General features: G+C 44.5%; 70 non-coding genes and 4 pseudogenes across 70 annotated transcripts; all 74 read left to right on the top strand.

The window, feature by feature from the left end:
• Positions 1-45: 45 nt before the first annotated feature.
• On the top strand, positions 46-164 carry LOC145891123 (5S ribosomal RNA). Its single transcript, XR_014399934.1, has one exon. It is a non-coding gene; the product is annotated as a 5S ribosomal RNA (ribosomal RNA).
• A 66-nt stretch (positions 165-230) lies between these two features.
• On the top strand, positions 231-349 carry LOC145892026 (5S ribosomal RNA). The gene has a single exon (XR_014400789.1). It is a non-coding gene; the product is annotated as a 5S ribosomal RNA (ribosomal RNA).
• A 65-nt stretch (positions 350-414) lies between these two features.
• On the top strand, positions 415-533 carry LOC145891059 (5S ribosomal RNA). Its single transcript, XR_014399874.1, has one exon. It is a non-coding gene; the product is annotated as a 5S ribosomal RNA (ribosomal RNA).
• A 65-nt stretch (positions 534-598) lies between these two features.
• Positions 599-717, top strand: LOC145893114 (5S ribosomal RNA). The gene has a single exon (XR_014401490.1). It is a non-coding gene; the product is annotated as a 5S ribosomal RNA (ribosomal RNA).
• Positions 718-782: 65 nt separating this feature from the next.
• Positions 783-901, top strand: LOC145891397 (5S ribosomal RNA). The gene has a single exon (XR_014400191.1). It is a non-coding gene; the product is annotated as a 5S ribosomal RNA (ribosomal RNA).
• A 66-nt stretch (positions 902-967) lies between these two features.
• LOC145892538 (5S ribosomal RNA) lies at positions 968-1,085 on the top strand (annotated as a pseudogene).
• A 65-nt stretch (positions 1,086-1,150) lies between these two features.
• On the top strand, positions 1,151-1,269 carry LOC145890984 (5S ribosomal RNA). Its single transcript, XR_014399803.1, has one exon. It is a non-coding gene; the product is annotated as a 5S ribosomal RNA (ribosomal RNA).
• Positions 1,270-1,334: 65 nt separating this feature from the next.
• LOC145891541 (5S ribosomal RNA) lies at positions 1,335-1,453 on the top strand. Its single transcript, XR_014400326.1, has one exon. It is a non-coding gene; the product is annotated as a 5S ribosomal RNA (ribosomal RNA).
• A 65-nt stretch (positions 1,454-1,518) lies between these two features.
• LOC145891569 (5S ribosomal RNA) lies at positions 1,519-1,637 on the top strand. The gene has a single exon (XR_014400353.1). It is a non-coding gene; the product is annotated as a 5S ribosomal RNA (ribosomal RNA).
• A 64-nt stretch (positions 1,638-1,701) lies between these two features.
• On the top strand, positions 1,702-1,820 carry LOC145893115 (5S ribosomal RNA). The gene has a single exon (XR_014401491.1). It is a non-coding gene; the product is annotated as a 5S ribosomal RNA (ribosomal RNA).
• Positions 1,821-1,885: 65 nt separating this feature from the next.
• On the top strand, positions 1,886-2,004 carry LOC145891265 (5S ribosomal RNA). The gene has a single exon (XR_014400068.1). It is a non-coding gene; the product is annotated as a 5S ribosomal RNA (ribosomal RNA).
• Positions 2,005-2,069: 65 nt separating this feature from the next.
• LOC145892544 (5S ribosomal RNA) lies at positions 2,070-2,188 on the top strand (annotated as a pseudogene).
• A 65-nt stretch (positions 2,189-2,253) lies between these two features.
• LOC145890854 (5S ribosomal RNA) lies at positions 2,254-2,372 on the top strand. The gene has a single exon (XR_014399682.1). It is a non-coding gene; the product is annotated as a 5S ribosomal RNA (ribosomal RNA).
• Positions 2,373-2,437: 65 nt separating this feature from the next.
• LOC145891798 (5S ribosomal RNA) lies at positions 2,438-2,556 on the top strand. The gene has a single exon (XR_014400571.1). It is a non-coding gene; the product is annotated as a 5S ribosomal RNA (ribosomal RNA).
• A 65-nt stretch (positions 2,557-2,621) lies between these two features.
• Positions 2,622-2,739, top strand: LOC145891481 (5S ribosomal RNA). The gene has a single exon (XR_014400270.1). It is a non-coding gene; the product is annotated as a 5S ribosomal RNA (ribosomal RNA).
• Positions 2,740-2,804: 65 nt separating this feature from the next.
• LOC145893117 (5S ribosomal RNA) lies at positions 2,805-2,923 on the top strand. Its single transcript, XR_014401493.1, has one exon. It is a non-coding gene; the product is annotated as a 5S ribosomal RNA (ribosomal RNA).
• A 65-nt stretch (positions 2,924-2,988) lies between these two features.
• LOC145890822 (5S ribosomal RNA) lies at positions 2,989-3,107 on the top strand. The gene has a single exon (XR_014399652.1). It is a non-coding gene; the product is annotated as a 5S ribosomal RNA (ribosomal RNA).
• A 65-nt stretch (positions 3,108-3,172) lies between these two features.
• On the top strand, positions 3,173-3,291 carry LOC145893118 (5S ribosomal RNA). Its single transcript, XR_014401494.1, has one exon. It is a non-coding gene; the product is annotated as a 5S ribosomal RNA (ribosomal RNA).
• A 65-nt stretch (positions 3,292-3,356) lies between these two features.
• LOC145891775 (5S ribosomal RNA) lies at positions 3,357-3,475 on the top strand. Its single transcript, XR_014400548.1, has one exon. It is a non-coding gene; the product is annotated as a 5S ribosomal RNA (ribosomal RNA).
• A 65-nt stretch (positions 3,476-3,540) lies between these two features.
• Positions 3,541-3,659, top strand: LOC145893119 (5S ribosomal RNA). The gene has a single exon (XR_014401495.1). It is a non-coding gene; the product is annotated as a 5S ribosomal RNA (ribosomal RNA).
• A 67-nt stretch (positions 3,660-3,726) lies between these two features.
• Positions 3,727-3,845, top strand: LOC145893120 (5S ribosomal RNA). Its single transcript, XR_014401496.1, has one exon. It is a non-coding gene; the product is annotated as a 5S ribosomal RNA (ribosomal RNA).
• Positions 3,846-3,910: 65 nt separating this feature from the next.
• Positions 3,911-4,029, top strand: LOC145890855 (5S ribosomal RNA). The gene has a single exon (XR_014399683.1). It is a non-coding gene; the product is annotated as a 5S ribosomal RNA (ribosomal RNA).
• A 65-nt stretch (positions 4,030-4,094) lies between these two features.
• LOC145890791 (5S ribosomal RNA) lies at positions 4,095-4,213 on the top strand. Its single transcript, XR_014399624.1, has one exon. It is a non-coding gene; the product is annotated as a 5S ribosomal RNA (ribosomal RNA).
• A 66-nt stretch (positions 4,214-4,279) lies between these two features.
• LOC145892663 (5S ribosomal RNA) lies at positions 4,280-4,397 on the top strand (annotated as a pseudogene).
• A 65-nt stretch (positions 4,398-4,462) lies between these two features.
• On the top strand, positions 4,463-4,581 carry LOC145890985 (5S ribosomal RNA). The gene has a single exon (XR_014399804.1). It is a non-coding gene; the product is annotated as a 5S ribosomal RNA (ribosomal RNA).
• Positions 4,582-4,646: 65 nt separating this feature from the next.
• On the top strand, positions 4,647-4,765 carry LOC145891542 (5S ribosomal RNA). The gene has a single exon (XR_014400327.1). It is a non-coding gene; the product is annotated as a 5S ribosomal RNA (ribosomal RNA).
• A 65-nt stretch (positions 4,766-4,830) lies between these two features.
• Positions 4,831-4,949, top strand: LOC145891122 (5S ribosomal RNA). Its single transcript, XR_014399933.1, has one exon. It is a non-coding gene; the product is annotated as a 5S ribosomal RNA (ribosomal RNA).
• Positions 4,950-5,014: 65 nt separating this feature from the next.
• On the top strand, positions 5,015-5,133 carry LOC145891278 (5S ribosomal RNA). The gene has a single exon (XR_014400080.1). It is a non-coding gene; the product is annotated as a 5S ribosomal RNA (ribosomal RNA).
• Positions 5,134-5,198: 65 nt separating this feature from the next.
• LOC145893121 (5S ribosomal RNA) lies at positions 5,199-5,317 on the top strand. Its single transcript, XR_014401497.1, has one exon. It is a non-coding gene; the product is annotated as a 5S ribosomal RNA (ribosomal RNA).
• A 67-nt stretch (positions 5,318-5,384) lies between these two features.
• LOC145893122 (5S ribosomal RNA) lies at positions 5,385-5,503 on the top strand. The gene has a single exon (XR_014401498.1). It is a non-coding gene; the product is annotated as a 5S ribosomal RNA (ribosomal RNA).
• A 65-nt stretch (positions 5,504-5,568) lies between these two features.
• LOC145890810 (5S ribosomal RNA) lies at positions 5,569-5,687 on the top strand. The gene has a single exon (XR_014399641.1). It is a non-coding gene; the product is annotated as a 5S ribosomal RNA (ribosomal RNA).
• Positions 5,688-5,752: 65 nt separating this feature from the next.
• LOC145893123 (5S ribosomal RNA) lies at positions 5,753-5,871 on the top strand. Its single transcript, XR_014401499.1, has one exon. It is a non-coding gene; the product is annotated as a 5S ribosomal RNA (ribosomal RNA).
• A 65-nt stretch (positions 5,872-5,936) lies between these two features.
• LOC145890805 (5S ribosomal RNA) lies at positions 5,937-6,055 on the top strand. The gene has a single exon (XR_014399636.1). It is a non-coding gene; the product is annotated as a 5S ribosomal RNA (ribosomal RNA).
• A 66-nt stretch (positions 6,056-6,121) lies between these two features.
• LOC145892514 (5S ribosomal RNA) lies at positions 6,122-6,239 on the top strand (annotated as a pseudogene).
• A 65-nt stretch (positions 6,240-6,304) lies between these two features.
• LOC145890986 (5S ribosomal RNA) lies at positions 6,305-6,423 on the top strand. The gene has a single exon (XR_014399805.1). It is a non-coding gene; the product is annotated as a 5S ribosomal RNA (ribosomal RNA).
• Positions 6,424-6,488: 65 nt separating this feature from the next.
• On the top strand, positions 6,489-6,607 carry LOC145891543 (5S ribosomal RNA). Its single transcript, XR_014400328.1, has one exon. It is a non-coding gene; the product is annotated as a 5S ribosomal RNA (ribosomal RNA).
• A 65-nt stretch (positions 6,608-6,672) lies between these two features.
• On the top strand, positions 6,673-6,791 carry LOC145892054 (5S ribosomal RNA). Its single transcript, XR_014400815.1, has one exon. It is a non-coding gene; the product is annotated as a 5S ribosomal RNA (ribosomal RNA).
• A 65-nt stretch (positions 6,792-6,856) lies between these two features.
• LOC145893009 (5S ribosomal RNA) lies at positions 6,857-6,975 on the top strand. Its single transcript, XR_014401390.1, has one exon. It is a non-coding gene; the product is annotated as a 5S ribosomal RNA (ribosomal RNA).
• A 65-nt stretch (positions 6,976-7,040) lies between these two features.
• Positions 7,041-7,159, top strand: LOC145891544 (5S ribosomal RNA). The gene has a single exon (XR_014400329.1). It is a non-coding gene; the product is annotated as a 5S ribosomal RNA (ribosomal RNA).
• Positions 7,160-7,224: 65 nt separating this feature from the next.
• Positions 7,225-7,343, top strand: LOC145893124 (5S ribosomal RNA). Its single transcript, XR_014401500.1, has one exon. It is a non-coding gene; the product is annotated as a 5S ribosomal RNA (ribosomal RNA).
• A 65-nt stretch (positions 7,344-7,408) lies between these two features.
• Positions 7,409-7,527, top strand: LOC145891162 (5S ribosomal RNA). Its single transcript, XR_014399972.1, has one exon. It is a non-coding gene; the product is annotated as a 5S ribosomal RNA (ribosomal RNA).
• A 65-nt stretch (positions 7,528-7,592) lies between these two features.
• Positions 7,593-7,711, top strand: LOC145891311 (5S ribosomal RNA). The gene has a single exon (XR_014400111.1). It is a non-coding gene; the product is annotated as a 5S ribosomal RNA (ribosomal RNA).
• Positions 7,712-7,776: 65 nt separating this feature from the next.
• On the top strand, positions 7,777-7,895 carry LOC145893125 (5S ribosomal RNA). The gene has a single exon (XR_014401501.1). It is a non-coding gene; the product is annotated as a 5S ribosomal RNA (ribosomal RNA).
• A 65-nt stretch (positions 7,896-7,960) lies between these two features.
• Positions 7,961-8,079, top strand: LOC145890983 (5S ribosomal RNA). Its single transcript, XR_014399802.1, has one exon. It is a non-coding gene; the product is annotated as a 5S ribosomal RNA (ribosomal RNA).
• A 65-nt stretch (positions 8,080-8,144) lies between these two features.
• Positions 8,145-8,263, top strand: LOC145893126 (5S ribosomal RNA). Its single transcript, XR_014401502.1, has one exon. It is a non-coding gene; the product is annotated as a 5S ribosomal RNA (ribosomal RNA).
• A 65-nt stretch (positions 8,264-8,328) lies between these two features.
• LOC145891625 (5S ribosomal RNA) lies at positions 8,329-8,447 on the top strand. Its single transcript, XR_014400405.1, has one exon. It is a non-coding gene; the product is annotated as a 5S ribosomal RNA (ribosomal RNA).
• A 65-nt stretch (positions 8,448-8,512) lies between these two features.
• Positions 8,513-8,631, top strand: LOC145891005 (5S ribosomal RNA). Its single transcript, XR_014399822.1, has one exon. It is a non-coding gene; the product is annotated as a 5S ribosomal RNA (ribosomal RNA).
• A 66-nt stretch (positions 8,632-8,697) lies between these two features.
• On the top strand, positions 8,698-8,816 carry LOC145891512 (5S ribosomal RNA). The gene has a single exon (XR_014400299.1). It is a non-coding gene; the product is annotated as a 5S ribosomal RNA (ribosomal RNA).
• Positions 8,817-8,881: 65 nt separating this feature from the next.
• LOC145892320 (5S ribosomal RNA) lies at positions 8,882-9,000 on the top strand. The gene has a single exon (XR_014401058.1). It is a non-coding gene; the product is annotated as a 5S ribosomal RNA (ribosomal RNA).
• A 66-nt stretch (positions 9,001-9,066) lies between these two features.
• LOC145891415 (5S ribosomal RNA) lies at positions 9,067-9,185 on the top strand. Its single transcript, XR_014400208.1, has one exon. It is a non-coding gene; the product is annotated as a 5S ribosomal RNA (ribosomal RNA).
• Positions 9,186-9,250: 65 nt separating this feature from the next.
• LOC145891667 (5S ribosomal RNA) lies at positions 9,251-9,369 on the top strand. The gene has a single exon (XR_014400445.1). It is a non-coding gene; the product is annotated as a 5S ribosomal RNA (ribosomal RNA).
• Positions 9,370-9,434: 65 nt separating this feature from the next.
• On the top strand, positions 9,435-9,553 carry LOC145891473 (5S ribosomal RNA). The gene has a single exon (XR_014400262.1). It is a non-coding gene; the product is annotated as a 5S ribosomal RNA (ribosomal RNA).
• A 65-nt stretch (positions 9,554-9,618) lies between these two features.
• On the top strand, positions 9,619-9,737 carry LOC145891290 (5S ribosomal RNA). Its single transcript, XR_014400091.1, has one exon. It is a non-coding gene; the product is annotated as a 5S ribosomal RNA (ribosomal RNA).
• A 65-nt stretch (positions 9,738-9,802) lies between these two features.
• LOC145892254 (5S ribosomal RNA) lies at positions 9,803-9,921 on the top strand. Its single transcript, XR_014401000.1, has one exon. It is a non-coding gene; the product is annotated as a 5S ribosomal RNA (ribosomal RNA).
• Positions 9,922-9,986: 65 nt separating this feature from the next.
• Positions 9,987-10,105, top strand: LOC145893129 (5S ribosomal RNA). Its single transcript, XR_014401504.1, has one exon. It is a non-coding gene; the product is annotated as a 5S ribosomal RNA (ribosomal RNA).
• A 67-nt stretch (positions 10,106-10,172) lies between these two features.
• LOC145890830 (5S ribosomal RNA) lies at positions 10,173-10,291 on the top strand. The gene has a single exon (XR_014399659.1). It is a non-coding gene; the product is annotated as a 5S ribosomal RNA (ribosomal RNA).
• Positions 10,292-10,356: 65 nt separating this feature from the next.
• On the top strand, positions 10,357-10,475 carry LOC145891316 (5S ribosomal RNA). The gene has a single exon (XR_014400115.1). It is a non-coding gene; the product is annotated as a 5S ribosomal RNA (ribosomal RNA).
• Positions 10,476-10,540: 65 nt separating this feature from the next.
• LOC145893130 (5S ribosomal RNA) lies at positions 10,541-10,659 on the top strand. The gene has a single exon (XR_014401505.1). It is a non-coding gene; the product is annotated as a 5S ribosomal RNA (ribosomal RNA).
• Positions 10,660-10,724: 65 nt separating this feature from the next.
• LOC145890846 (5S ribosomal RNA) lies at positions 10,725-10,843 on the top strand. Its single transcript, XR_014399674.1, has one exon. It is a non-coding gene; the product is annotated as a 5S ribosomal RNA (ribosomal RNA).
• Positions 10,844-10,909: 66 nt separating this feature from the next.
• On the top strand, positions 10,910-11,028 carry LOC145891068 (5S ribosomal RNA). The gene has a single exon (XR_014399882.1). It is a non-coding gene; the product is annotated as a 5S ribosomal RNA (ribosomal RNA).
• Positions 11,029-11,093: 65 nt separating this feature from the next.
• On the top strand, positions 11,094-11,212 carry LOC145891989 (5S ribosomal RNA). The gene has a single exon (XR_014400753.1). It is a non-coding gene; the product is annotated as a 5S ribosomal RNA (ribosomal RNA).
• Positions 11,213-11,277: 65 nt separating this feature from the next.
• Positions 11,278-11,396, top strand: LOC145890889 (5S ribosomal RNA). The gene has a single exon (XR_014399715.1). It is a non-coding gene; the product is annotated as a 5S ribosomal RNA (ribosomal RNA).
• A 50-nt stretch (positions 11,397-11,446) lies between these two features.
• LOC145891136 (5S ribosomal RNA) lies at positions 11,447-11,565 on the top strand. The gene has a single exon (XR_014399947.1). It is a non-coding gene; the product is annotated as a 5S ribosomal RNA (ribosomal RNA).
• A 65-nt stretch (positions 11,566-11,630) lies between these two features.
• Positions 11,631-11,749, top strand: LOC145893131 (5S ribosomal RNA). The gene has a single exon (XR_014401506.1). It is a non-coding gene; the product is annotated as a 5S ribosomal RNA (ribosomal RNA).
• A 65-nt stretch (positions 11,750-11,814) lies between these two features.
• LOC145893132 (5S ribosomal RNA) lies at positions 11,815-11,933 on the top strand. The gene has a single exon (XR_014401507.1). It is a non-coding gene; the product is annotated as a 5S ribosomal RNA (ribosomal RNA).
• A 65-nt stretch (positions 11,934-11,998) lies between these two features.
• Positions 11,999-12,117, top strand: LOC145893133 (5S ribosomal RNA). Its single transcript, XR_014401508.1, has one exon. It is a non-coding gene; the product is annotated as a 5S ribosomal RNA (ribosomal RNA).
• A 65-nt stretch (positions 12,118-12,182) lies between these two features.
• On the top strand, positions 12,183-12,301 carry LOC145891387 (5S ribosomal RNA). Its single transcript, XR_014400182.1, has one exon. It is a non-coding gene; the product is annotated as a 5S ribosomal RNA (ribosomal RNA).
• A 65-nt stretch (positions 12,302-12,366) lies between these two features.
• On the top strand, positions 12,367-12,485 carry LOC145893134 (5S ribosomal RNA). Its single transcript, XR_014401509.1, has one exon. It is a non-coding gene; the product is annotated as a 5S ribosomal RNA (ribosomal RNA).
• A 65-nt stretch (positions 12,486-12,550) lies between these two features.
• On the top strand, positions 12,551-12,669 carry LOC145891990 (5S ribosomal RNA). The gene has a single exon (XR_014400754.1). It is a non-coding gene; the product is annotated as a 5S ribosomal RNA (ribosomal RNA).
• Positions 12,670-12,734: 65 nt separating this feature from the next.
• LOC145891474 (5S ribosomal RNA) lies at positions 12,735-12,853 on the top strand. The gene has a single exon (XR_014400263.1). It is a non-coding gene; the product is annotated as a 5S ribosomal RNA (ribosomal RNA).
• A 64-nt stretch (positions 12,854-12,917) lies between these two features.
• Positions 12,918-13,036, top strand: LOC145891302 (5S ribosomal RNA). Its single transcript, XR_014400102.1, has one exon. It is a non-coding gene; the product is annotated as a 5S ribosomal RNA (ribosomal RNA).
• A 65-nt stretch (positions 13,037-13,101) lies between these two features.
• LOC145892327 (5S ribosomal RNA) lies at positions 13,102-13,220 on the top strand. The gene has a single exon (XR_014401065.1). It is a non-coding gene; the product is annotated as a 5S ribosomal RNA (ribosomal RNA).
• A 65-nt stretch (positions 13,221-13,285) lies between these two features.
• On the top strand, positions 13,286-13,404 carry LOC145893135 (5S ribosomal RNA). Its single transcript, XR_014401510.1, has one exon. It is a non-coding gene; the product is annotated as a 5S ribosomal RNA (ribosomal RNA).
• Positions 13,405-13,471: 67 nt separating this feature from the next.
• LOC145890831 (5S ribosomal RNA) lies at positions 13,472-13,590 on the top strand. Its single transcript, XR_014399660.1, has one exon. It is a non-coding gene; the product is annotated as a 5S ribosomal RNA (ribosomal RNA).
• The last annotated feature ends 47 nt before the right edge of the window (positions 13,591-13,637 follow it).

The following is a 13,637-nucleotide window of genomic DNA, read 5'->3' on the forward strand; positions in this document are numbered from 1 at the left end:
ATGCTTTGAATTGCCCATAAATGTCGTCAAAACAGACTAAAAAACGTCTACGGCCATACCAGGTTGAAAGCACCCGATCTCGATCGATCTCGGAAGTTAAGCAACCTCGGGTTTGGTTAGTACTTGGATGGGTGACCGCCTAGGAATACCAAGTGTTGTAGACATTTTTCTGTTTACCCAAAGTTATGCTTTGAATTGCCCATAAATGTCGTCAAAACAGTCTAACAAACGTCTACGGCCATACCAGGTTGAAAGCACCCGATCTCGTTCGATCTCGGCAGTTAAGCAAACTCGGGCTTGGTTAGTACTTGGATGGGTGTCCTCTTAGGTATACCAAGTGTTGTAGTCATTTTTCTATTTACCCAAAGTATGCTTTGAATTGCCCATAAATGTCGTCAAAACAGACTAACAAACGTCTACGGCCATACCAGGTTGAAAGCACCCGGTCTCGTTCGATCTCGGCAGTTAAGCAACCTCGGGCTTGGTTAGTACTTGGATGGGTGACCGCCTAGGAATACCAAGTGTTGTAGTCATTTTGCTATTTGCACAAAGTATGCTTTGAATTGCTCATAAATGTCGTCAAAACAGACTAACAAACGTCTACGGCCATACCAGGTTGAAAGCACCCGATCTCGTTCGATCTCGGCAGTTAAGCAACCTCGGGCTTGGTTAGTACTTGGATGGGTGACCGCCTAGGAATACCAAGTGTTGTAGTCATTTTACTATTTGCACAAAGTATGCTTTGAATTGCCCATAAATGTCGTCAAAACAGACTAACAAACGTCTATGGCCATACCAGGTTGAAAGCACCCGATCTCGTTCGATCTCGGAAGTTAAGCAACCTCGGGCTTGGTTAGTACTTGGATGGGTGACCGCCTAGGAATACCAAGTGTTGTAGTCATTTTTCTGTTTACCCAAAGTTATGCTTTGAATTGCGCATAAATGTCGTCAAAACAGTCTAACAAACGTCTACGGCCATACCAGGTTGAAAGCACCCGATCTCGTTTGATCTCGGCAGTTAAGCAAACTCGGGCTTGGTTAGTACTTGGATGGGTGTCCTCTTAGGTCACCAAGTGTTGTAGTCATTTTTCTATTTACCCAAAGTATGCTTTGAATTGCCCATATATGTCGTCAAAACAGACTAACAAACGTCTACGGCCATACCAGGTTGAAAGCACCCGATCTCGTTCGATATCGGCAGTTAAGCAACCTCGGGCTTGGTTAGTACTTGGATGGGTGACCGCCTAGGAATACCAAGTGTTGTAGACAATTTTCTATTTACACAAAGTATGCTTTGAATTGCGCATAAAGATCGTCATAACAGACTAACAATCGTCTACGGCCATACCAGGTTGAAAGCACCCGATCTCGTTCGATCTCGGATGTTTAGCAACCTCGGGCTTGGTTAGTACTTGGATGGGTGACCTCCTAGGAATACCAAGTGTTGTAGTCATTTTTCTGTTTACCCAAAGTATGCTTTGAATTGCGCATAAATGTCGTCAAAACAGACTAACAAACGTCTAAGGCCATACCAGGTTGAAAGCACCCGATCTCGTTCGATCTCGGCAGTTAAGCAACCTCGGGCTTGGTTAGTACTTGGATGGGAGACCGCCTAGGAATACCAAGTGTTGTAGTCATTTTGCTATTTGCACAAAGTATGCTTTGAATTGCTCATAAATGTCGTCAAACAGACTAACAAACGTCTACGGCCATACCAGGTTGAAAGCACCCGATCTCGTTCGATCTCGGCAGTTAAGCAACCTCGGGCTTGGTTAGTACTTGGATGGGTGACCGCCTAGGAATACCAAGTGTTGTAGTCATTTTGCTATTTGCACAAAGTATGCTTTGAATTGCTCATAAATGTCGTCAAAACAGACTAAGAAACGTCTACGGCCATACCAGGTTGAAAGCACCCGATCTCGTTCGATCTCGGCAGTTAAGCAACCTCGGGCTTGGTTAGTACTTGGATGGGTGACCACCTAGGAATACCAAGTGTTGTAGTCATTTTACTATTTGCACAAAGTATGCTTTGAATTGCCCATAAATGTCGTTAAAACAGACTAACAAACGTCTACGGCCATACCAGGATGAAAGCACCCTATCTCGTTCGATCTCGGCAGTTAAGCAACCTCGGGTTTGGTTAGTGCTTGGATGGGTGACCGCCTAGGAATACCAAGTGTTGTAGTCATTTTACTATTTGCACAAAGTATGCTTTGAATTGCCCATAAATGTCGTCAAAACAGACTAACAAACGTCTACGGTCATACCAGGTTGAAAGCACCCGATCTCGTTCGATCTCGGCAGTTAAGCAACCTCGGGCTTGGTTAGTACTTGGATGGGTGACCGCCTAGGAATACCAAGTGTTGTAGTCATTTTACTATTTGCACAAAGTATGCTTTGAATTGCCCATAAATGTCGTCAATACAGACTAACAAACGTCTACGGCCATACCAGGTTGAAAGCACCCGATCTCGTTCGATCTCGGCAGTTAGGCAACCTCGGGCTTGGTTAGTACTTGGATGGGTGACCGCCTAGGAATACCAAGTGTTGTATTCATTTTGCTATTTGCACAAAGTATGCTTTGAACTGCCCATAAATGTCGTCAAAACAGACTAACAAACGTCTACGGCCATACCAGGTTGAAAGCACCCGATCTCGTTCGATCTCGGCAGTTAAGCAACCTCGGGCTTGGTTGTACTTGGATGGGTGACCGCCTAGGAATACCAAGTGTTGTGGTCATTTTTCTATTTATACAAAGTATGCTTTGAATTGCGCATAAAGATCGTCATAACAGACTAACAAACGTCTACGGCCATACCAGGTTGAAAGCACCCGATCTCGTTCGATCTCGGCAGTTAAGCAACCTCGGGCTTGGTTAGTACTTGGATGGGTGACCGCCTAGGAATACCAAGTGTTGTAGTCATTTTACTATTTGCACAAAGTATGCTTTGAATTGCCCATAAATGTCGTCAATACAGACTAACAAACGTCTACGGCCATACCAGGTTGAAAGCACCCGATCTCGTTCGATCTCGGCAGTTAAGCAACCTCGGGCTTGGTTAGTACTTGGATGGGTGACCGCATAGGAATACCAAGTGTTGTAGTCATTTTTCTATTTACCCAAAGTATGCTTTGAATTACCCATAAATGTCGTCAAAACAGACTAACAAACGTCTACGGCCATACCAGGTTGAAAGCACCCGATCTCGTTCGATCTCGGCAGTTAAGCAACCTCGGGCTTGGTTAGTACTTGGATGGGTGACCGCCTAGGAATACCAAGTGTTGTAGTCATTTTTCTGTTGATACAAAGTATGCTTTGAATTGCGCATAAAGATCGTCGTAACAGACTAACAAACGTCTACGGCCATACCAGGTTGAAAGCACCCGATCTCGTTCGATCTCGGCAGTTAAGCAACCTCGGGTTTGGTTAGTGCTTGGATGGGTGACCGCCTAGGAATACCAAGTGTTGTAGTCATTTTACTATTTGCACAAAGTATGCTTTGAATTGCCCATAAATGTCGTCAAAACAGACTAACAAGCGTCTACGGCCATACCAGGTTGAAAGCACCCGATCTCGTTCGATCTCGGCAGTTAAGCAACCTCGGGCTTGGTTAGTACTTGGATGGGTGACCGCCTAGGAATACCAAGTGTTGTAGTCATTATTTTCTATTTGCACAAAGTATGCTTTGAATTGCTCACAAATGTCGTCAAAACAGACTAACAAACGTCTACGGCCATACCAGGTTGAAAGCACCCGATCTCGTTCGATCTCGGCAGTTAAGCAACCTCGGGCTTGGTTAGTACTTGGATGGGTGACCGCCTAGGAATACCAAGTGTTGTAGTCATTTTAATATTTGCACAAAGTATGCTTTGAATTTCCCATAAATGTCGTCAAAACAGACTAACAAACGTCTACGGTCATACCAGGTTGAAAGCACCCGATCTCGTTCGATCTCGGCAGTTAAGCAACCTCGGGCTTGGTTAGTACTTGGATGGGTGACCGCCTAGGAATACCAAGTGTTGTAGTCATTTTACTATTTGCACAAAGTATGCTTTGAATTGCCCATAAATGTCGTCAAAACAGACTAACAAACGTCTACGGCCATACCAGGTTGAAAGCACCCGATCTCGTTCGATCTCGGAAGTTAAGCAACCTCGGGCTTGGTTAGTACTTGGATGGGTGACCGCCTAGGAATACCAAGTGTTGTAGTCATTTTTCTGTTTACCCAAAATTATGCTTTGAATTGCGCATAAATGTCGTCAAAACAGTCTAACAAACGTCTACGGCCATACCAGGTTGAAAGCACCCGATCTCGTTTGATCTCGGCAGTTAAGCAAACTCGGGCTTGGTTAGTACTTGGATGGGTGTCCTCTTAGGTTACCAAGCGTTATAGTCATTTTTCTATTTACCCAAAGTATGCTTTGAATTGCCCATATATGTCGTCAAAACAGACTAACAAACGTCTACGGCCATACCAGGTTGAAAGCACCCGATCTCGTTCGATATCGGCAGTTAAGCAACCTCGGGCTTGGTTAGTACTTGGATGGGTGACCGCCTAGGAATACCAAGTGTTGTAGACAATTTTCTATTTACACAAAGTATGCTTTGAATTGCGCATAAAGATCGTCATAACAGACTAACAATCGTCTACGGCCATACCAGGTTGAAAGCACCCGATCTCGTTCGATCTCGGATGTTTAGCAACCTCGGGCTTGGTTAGTACTTGGATGGGTGACCTCCTAGGAATACCAAGTGTTGTAGTCATTTTTCTGTTTGCACAAAGTATGCTTTGAATTGCTCATAAATGTCGTCAAAACAGACTAACAAACGTCTACGGCCATACCAGGTTGAAAGCACCCGATCTCGTTCGATCTCGGCAGTTAAGCAACCTCGGGCTTGGTTAGTAGTTGGATGGGTGACCGCCTAGGAATACCAAGTGTTGTAGTCATTTTGCTATTTGCACAAAGTATGCTTTGAATTGCTCATAAATGTCGTCAAAACAGACTAAGAAACGTCTACGGCCATACCAGGTTGAAAGCACCCGATCTCGTTCGATCTCGGCAGTTAAGCAACCTCGGGCTTGGTTAGTACTTGGATGGGTGACCACCTAGGAATACCAAGTGTTGTAGTCATTTTTCTATTTGCACAAAGTATGCTTTGAATTGCCCATAAATGTCGTCAAAACAGACTAACAAACGTCTACGGCCATACCAGGTTGAAAGCACCCGATCTCGTTCGATCTCGGCAGTTAAGCAACCTCGGGCTTGGTTAGTACTTGGATGGGTGACCGCCTAGGAATACCAAGTGTTGTAGTCATTATTTTCTATTTGCACAAAGTATGCTTTGAATTGCTCATAAATGTCGTCAAAACAGACTAACAAACGTCTACGGCCATACCAGGTTGAAAGCACCCGATCTCGTTCGATCTCGGCAGTTAAGCAACCTCGGGCTTGGTTAGTACTTGGATGGGTGACCGCCTAGGAATACCAAGTGTTGTAGTCATTTTACTATTTGCACAAAGTATGCTTTGAATTTCCCATAAATGTCGTCAAAACAGACTAACAAACGTCTACGGTCATACCAGGTTGAAAGCACCCGATCTCGTTCGATCTCGGCAGTTAAGCAACCTTGGGCTTGGTTAGTACTTGGATGGGTGACCGCCTAGGAATACCAAGTGTTGTAGTCATTTTGCTATTTGCACAAAGTATGCTTTGAATTGCTCATAAATGTCGTCAAAACAGACTAACAAACGTCTACGGCCATACCAGGTTGAAAGCACCCGATCTCGTTCGATCTCGGCAGTTAAGCAACCTCGGGCTTGGTTAGTACTTGGATGGGTGACCGCCTAGGAATACCAAGTGTTGTAGTCATTTTTCTATTTATACAAAGTATGCTTTGAATTACGCATGAAGATCGTCATAACCGACTAACAAACGTCTACGGCCATACCAGGTTGAAAGCACCCGATCTCGTTCGATCTCGGAAGTTAAGCAACCTCGGGCTTGGTTAGTACTTGGATGGGTGACCGCCTAGGAATACCAAGTGTTGTAGTCATTTTTCTGTTTACCCAAAGTTATGCTTTGAATTGCGCATAAATGTCGTCAAAACAGTCTAACAAACGTCTACGGCCATACCAGGTTGAAAGCACCCGATCTCGTTTGATCTCGGCAGTTAAGCAAACTCGGGCTTGGTTAGTACTTGGATGGGTGTCCTCTTAGGTTACCAAGTGTTGTAGTCATTTTTCTATTTACCCAAAGTATGCTTTGAATTGCCCATAAATGTCGTCAAAACAGACTAACAAACGTCTACGGCCATACCAGGTTGAAAGCACCCGATCTCGTTCGATATCGGCAGTTAAGCAACCTCGGGCTTGGTTAGTACTTGGATGGGTGACCGCCTAGGAATACCAAGTGTTGTAGACAATTTTCTATTTACACAAAGTATGCTATGAATTGCGCATAAAGATCGTCATAACAGACTAACAATCGTCTACGGCCATACCAGGTTGAAAGCACCCGATCTCGTTCGATCTCGGATGTTTAGCAACCTCGGGCTTGGTTAGTACTTGGATGGGTGACCTCCTAGGAATACCAAGTGTTGTAGTCATTTTTCTATTTACCCAAAGTAGGCTTTGAATTGCGCATAAATGTCGTCAAAACAGACTAACAAACGTCTACGGCCATACCAGGTTGAAAGCACCCGATCTCGTTCGATCTCGGCAGTTAAGCAACCTCGGGCTTGGTTAGTATTTGGATGGGTGTCCTCTTTGGTATACCAAGTGTTGTAGTCATTTTTCTATTTACCCAAAGTATGCTTTGAATTGCCCATAAATGTCGTCAAAACAGACTAACAAACGTCTACGGCCATACCAGGTTGAAAGCACCCGATCTCGTTCGATCTCGGCAGTTAAGCAACCTCGGGCTTGGTTAGTACTTGGATGGGTGACCGCCTAGGAATACCAAGTGTTGTAGACAATTTTCTATTTACACAAAGTATGCTTTGAATTGCGCATAAAGATCGTCATAACAGACTAACAATCGTCTACGGCCATACCAGGTTGAAAGCACCCGATCTCGTTCGATCTCGGATGTTTAGCAACCTCGGGCTTGGTTAGTACTTGGATGGGTGACCTCCTAGGAATACCAAGTGTTGTAGTCATTTTTCTATTTACCCAAAGTAGGCTTTGAATTGCGCATAAATGTCGTCAAAACAGACTAACAAACGTCTACGGCCATACCAGGTTGAAAGCACCCGATCTCGTTCGATCTCGGCAGTTAAGCAACCTCGGGCTTGGTTAGTACTTGGATGGGTGACCGCCTAGGAATACCAAGTGTTGTAGTCATTTTACTATTTGCACAAAGTATGCTTTGAATTGCCCATAAATGTCGTCAATACAGACTAACAAACGTCTACGGCCATACCAGGTTGAAAGCACCCGATCTCGTTCGATCTCGGCAGTTAAGCAACCTCGGGCTTGGTTAGTACTTGGATGGGTGACCGCCTAGGAAAACCAAGTGTTGTATTCATTTTACTATTTGCACAAAGTATGCTTTGAACTGCCCATAAATGTCGTCAAAACAGACTAACAAACGTCTACGGCCATACCAGGTTGAAAGCACCAGATCTCGTTCGATCTCGGCAGTTAAGCAACCTCGGGCTTGGTTAGTACTTGGATGGGTGACCGCCTAGGAATACCAAGTGTTGTAGTCATTTTTCTGTTTACCCAAAGTATGCTTTGAATTGCGCATAAAGATCGTCATAACAGACTAACAAACGTCTACGGCCATACCAGGTTGAAAGCACCCGATCTCGTTCGATCTCGGCAGTTAAGCAACCTCGGGCTTGGTTAGTACTTGGATGGGTGACCGCCTAGGAATACCAAGTGTTGTAGTCATTTTGCTATTTGCACAAAGTATGCTTTGAATTGCCCATAAATGTCGTTAATACAGACTAACAAACGTCTACGGCCATACCAGGTTGAAAGCACCCGATCTCGTTCGATCTCGGCAGTTAAGCAACCTTGGGCTTGGTTAGTACTTGGATGGGTGACCGCCTAGGAATACCAAGTGTTGTAGTCATTTTACTATTTGCACAAAGTATGCTTTGAATTGCGCACCAATGTCGTCAAAACAGACTAACAAACGTCTACGGCCATACCAGGTTGAAAGCACCCGATCTCGTTCGATCTCGGCAGTTAAGCAACCTCGGGCTTGGTTAGTACTTGGATGGGTGACCGCCTAGGAATACCAAGTGTTGTAGTCATTTTTCTGTTTACCCAAAGTATGCTTTGAATTGCGCATAAATGTCGTCAAAGCAGACTAACAAACGTCTACGGCCATACCAGGTTGAAAGCACCCGATCTCGTTCGATCTCGGCAGTTAAGCAATCTCGGGCTTGGTTGGTACTTGGATGGGTGGCCTCCTAGGAATACCAAGTGTTGTAGTCACTTTTCTATTTATACAAAGTATGCTTTGAATTGCGCATGAAGATCGTCATAACAGACTAACAAACGTCTACGGCCATACCAGGTTGAAAGCACCCGATCTCGTTCGATCTCGGCAGTCAAGCAACCTCGGGCTTGGTTAGTACTTGGATGGGTGACCGCCTAGGAATACCAAGTGTTGTAGTCATTTTTCTGTTTGCCCAAAGTTATGCTTTGAATTGCGCATAAATGTCGTCAAAACAGTCTAACAAACGTCTACGGCCATACCAGGTTGAAAGCACCCGATCTCGTTCGATTTCGGCAGTTAAGCAACCTCGGGCTTGGTTAGTACTTGGATGGGTGTCCTCTTAGGAATACCAAGTGTTGTAGTCATTTTTCTATTTACCCAAAGTATGCTTTGAATTGCCCATAAATGTCGTCAAAACAGACTAAGAAACGTCTACGGCCATACCAGGTTGAAAGCACCCGATCTCGTTCGATCTCGGATGTTTCGCAACCTCGGGCTTGGTTAGTACTTGGATGGGTGACCGACTAGGAATACCAAGTGTTGTAGTCATTTTGCTATTTGCACAAAGTATGCTTTGAATTGCTCATAAATGTCGTCAAAACAGACTAACAAAACGTCTACGGCCATACCAGGTTGAATGCACCCGATCTCGTTCGATCTCGGAAGTTAAGCAACCTCGGGCTTGGTTAGCACTTGGATGGGTGACCGCCTAGGAATACCAAGTGTTGTAGTCATTTTACTATTTGCACAAAGTATGCTTTGAATTGCCCATAAATGTCGTCAAAACAGACTATCAAACGTCTTCGGCCATACCAGGTTGAAAGCATCCGATCTCGTTCGATCTCGGCAGTTAAGCAACCTCGGGCTTGGTTAGTACTTGGATGGGTGACCGCATAGGAATACCAAGTGTTGTAGTCATTTTTCTATTTACCCAAAGTATGCTTTGAATTGCGCATAAATGTCGTCAAAACAGACTAACAAACGTCTACGGCCATACCAGGTTGAAAGCACCCGATCTCGTTCGATCTCGGCAGTTAAGCAACCTCGGGCTTGGTTAGTACTTGGATGGGTGAACGCCTAGGAATACCAAGTGTTGTAGTCATTTTTCTGTTGATACAAAGTATGCTTTGAATTGCGCATAAAGATCGTCGTAACAGACTAACAAACGTCTACGGCCATACCAGGTTGAAAGCACCCGATCTCGTTCGATCTCGGCAGTTAAGCAACCTCGGGCTTGGTTAGTACTTGGATGGGTGACCACCTAGGAATACCAAGTGTTGTAGTCATTTTACTATTTGCACAAAGTATGCTTTGAATTGCCCATAAATGTCGTTAAAACAGACTAACAAACGTCTACGGCCATACCAGGTTGAAAGCACCCGATCTCGTTCGATCTCGGCAGTTAAGCAACCTCGGGTTTTGTTAGTGCTTGGATGGGTGACCGCCTAGGAATACCAAGTGTTGTAGTCATTTTACTATTTGCACAAAGTATGCTTTGAATTGCCCATAAATGTCGTCAAAACAGACTAACAAACGTCTACGGCCATACCAGGTTGAAAGCACCCGATCTCGTTCGATCTCGGCAGTTAAGCAACCTCGGGCTTGGTTAGTACTTGGATGGGTGACCGCCTAGGAATACCAAGTGTTGTAGTCATTATTTTCTATTTGCACAAAGTATGCTTTGAATTGCTCACAAATGTCGTCAAAACAGACTAACAAACGTCTACGGCCATACCAGGTTGAAAGCACCCGATCTCGTTCGATCTCGGCAGTTAAGCAACCTCGGGCTTGGTTAGTACTTGGATGGGAGACCGCCTAGGAATACCAAGTGTTGTAGTCATTTTACTATTTTCACAAAGTATGCTTTGAATTTCCCATAAATGTCGTCAAAACAGACTAACAAACGTCTACGGTCATTCCAGGTTGAAAGCACCCGATCTCGTTCGATCTCGGCAGTTAAGCAACCTCGGGCTTGGTTAGTACTTTGATGGGTGACCGCCTAGGAATACCAAGTGTTGTAGTCATTTTGCTATTTGCACAAAGTATGCTTTGAATTGCTCATAAATGTCGTCAAAACAGACTAACAAACGTCTACGGCCATACCAGGTTGAAAGCACCCGATCTCGTTCGATCTCGGCAGTTAAGCAACCTCGGGCTTGGTTAGTACTTGGATGGGTGACCGCCTAGGAATACCAAGTGTTGTAGTCATTTTTCTATTTATACAAAGTATGCTTTGAATTGCGCATGAAGATCGTCATAACCGACTAACAAACGTCTACGGCCATACCAGGTTGAAAGCACCCGATCTCGTTCGATCTCGGAAGTTAAGTAACCTCGGGCTTGGTTAGTACTTGGATGGGTGACCGCCTAGGAATACCAAGTGTTGTAGTCATTTTTCTGTTTACCCAAAGTTATGCTTTGAATTGCGCATAAATGTCGTCAAAACAGACTAACAAACGTCTACGGCCATACCAGGTTGAAAGCACCCGATCTCGTTCGATATCGGCAGTTAAGCAACCTCGGGCTTGGTTAGTACTTTGATGGGTGACCGCCTAGGAATACCAAGTGTTGTAGACAATTTTCTATTTACACAAAGTATGCTTTGAATTGCGCATAAAGATCGTCATAACAGACTAACAATCGTCTACGGCCATACCAGGTTGAAAGCACCCGATCTCGTTCGATCTCGGATGTTTAGCAAACTCGGGCTTGGTTAGTACTTGGATGGGTGACCTCCTAGGAATACCAAGTGTTGTAGTCATTTTTCTATTTACACAAAGTATGCTTTGAATTGCGCATAAATGTCGTCAAAACAGACTAACAAACGTCTACGGCCATACCAGGTTGAAAGCACCCGATCTCGTTCGATCTCGGCAGTTAAGCAAACTCGGGCTTGGTTAGTACTTGGATGGGTGACCGCCTAGGAATACCAAGTGTTGTAGACAATTTTCTATTTGCACAAAGTATGCTTTGAATTGCTCATAAATTAGCAAACGTCTACGGCCATACCAGGTTGAAAGCACCCGATCTCGTTCGATCTCGGCAGTTAAGCAACCTCGGGTTTGGTTAGTACTTGGATGGGTGACCGCCTAGGAATACCAAGTGTTGTAGTCATTTTACTATTTGCACAAAGTATGCTTTGAATTGCCCATAAATGTCGTCAAAACAGACTAACAAACGTCTACGGCCATACCAGGTTGAAAGCACCCGATCTCGTTCGATCTCGGCAGTTAAGCAACCTCGGGCTTGGTTAGTACTTGGATGGGTGACCGCCTAGGAATACCAAGTGTTGTAGTCATTTTTCTGTTTACCCAAAGTATGCTTTGAATTGCGCATAAAGATAGTCATAACAGACTAACAAACGTCTACGGCCATACCAGGTTGAAAGCACCCGATCTCGTTCGATCTCGGCAGTTAAGCAACCTCGGGCTTGGTTAGTACTTGGATGGGTGACCGCCTAGGAATACCAAGTGTTGTAGTCATTTTTCTGTTTACACAAAGTATGCTTTGAATTGCCCATAAATGTCGTCAAAACAGACTAACAAACGTCTACGGCCATACCAGGTTGAAAGCACCCGATCTCGTTCGATCTCGGCAGTTAAGCAACCTCGGGCTTGGTTAGTACTTGGATGGGTGACCGCCTAGGAATACCAAGTGTTGTAGTCATTTTCCTATTTATACAAAGTATGCTTTGAATTGCGCAGAAAGATCGTCATAACAGACTAACAAACGTCTACGGCCATACCAGGTTGAAAGCACCCGATCTCGTTCGATCTCGGCAGTTATGCAACCTCGGGCTTGGTTAGTACTTGGATGGGTGACCGCCTAGGAATACCAAGTGTTGTAGTCATTTTACTATTTGCGCAAAGTATGCTTTGAATTGCCCATAAATGTCGTTAAAACAGACTAACAAACGTCTACGGCCATACCAGGTTGAAAGCACCCGATCTCGTTCGATCTCGGCAGTTAAGCAACCTCGGGCTTGGTTAGTACTTGGATGGGTGACCGCCTAGGAATACCAAGTGTTGTAGTCATTTTACTATTTGCACAAAGTATGCTTTGAATTGCGCATAAAGATCGTCATAACAGACTAACAATCGTCTACGGCCATACCAGGTTGAAAGCACCCGATCTCGTTCGATCTCGGATGTTTAGCAAACTCGGGCTTGGTTAGTACTTGGATGGGTGACCTCCTAGGAATACCAAGTGTTGTAGTCATTTTTCTATTTACACAAAGTATGCTTTGAATTGCGCATAAATGTCGTCAAAACAGACTAACAAACGTCTACGGCCATACCAGGTTGAAAGCACCCGATCTCGTTCGATCTCGGCAGTTAAGCAACCTCGGGCTTGGTTAGTACTTGGATGGGTGAACGCCTAGGAATACCAAGTGTTGTAGTCATTTTTCTGTTGATACAAAGTATGCTTTGAATTGCGCATAAAGATCGTCGTAACGACTAACAAACGTCTACGGCCATACCAGGTTGAAAGCACCCGATCTCGTTCGATCTCGGCAGTTAAGCAACCTCGGGCTTGGTTAGTACTTGGATGGGTGACCACCTAGGAATACCAAGTGTTGTAGTCATTTTACTATTTGCACAAAGTATGCTTTGAATTGCCCATAAATGTCGTTAAAACAGACTAACAAACGTCTACGGCCATACCAGGTTGAAAGCACCCTATCTCGTTCGATCTCGGCAGTTAAGCAACCTCGGGTTTGGTTAGTGCTTGGATGGGTGACCGCCTAGGAATACCAAGTGTTGTAGTCATTTTACTATTTGCACAAAGTATGCTTTGAATTGCCCATAAATGTCGTCAAAACAGACTAACAAACGTCTACGGCCATACCAGGTTGAAAGCACCCGATCTCGTTCGATCTCGGCAGTTAAGCAACCTCGGGCTTGGTTAGTACTTGGATGGGTGACCGCCTAGGAATACCAAGTGTTGTAGTCATTATTTTCTATTTGCACAAAGTATGCTTTGAATTGCTCACAAATGTCGTCAAAACAGACTAACAAACGTCTACGGCCATACCAGGTTGAAAGCACCCGATCTCGTTCGATCTCGGCAGTTAAGCAACCTCGGGCTTGGTTAGTACTTGGATGGGAGACCGCCTAGGAATACCAAGTGTTGTAGTCATTTTACTATTTGCACAAAGTATGCTTTGAATTTCCCATAAATGTCGT

This window comes from Ascidia mentula, chromosome 2, assembly GCF_947561715.1.
Source record: "Ascidia mentula chromosome 2, kaAscMent1.1, whole genome shotgun sequence".
NCBI classification, from domain to species: Eukaryota; Metazoa; Chordata; class Ascidiacea; order Phlebobranchia; family Ascidiidae; genus Ascidia; species Ascidia mentula.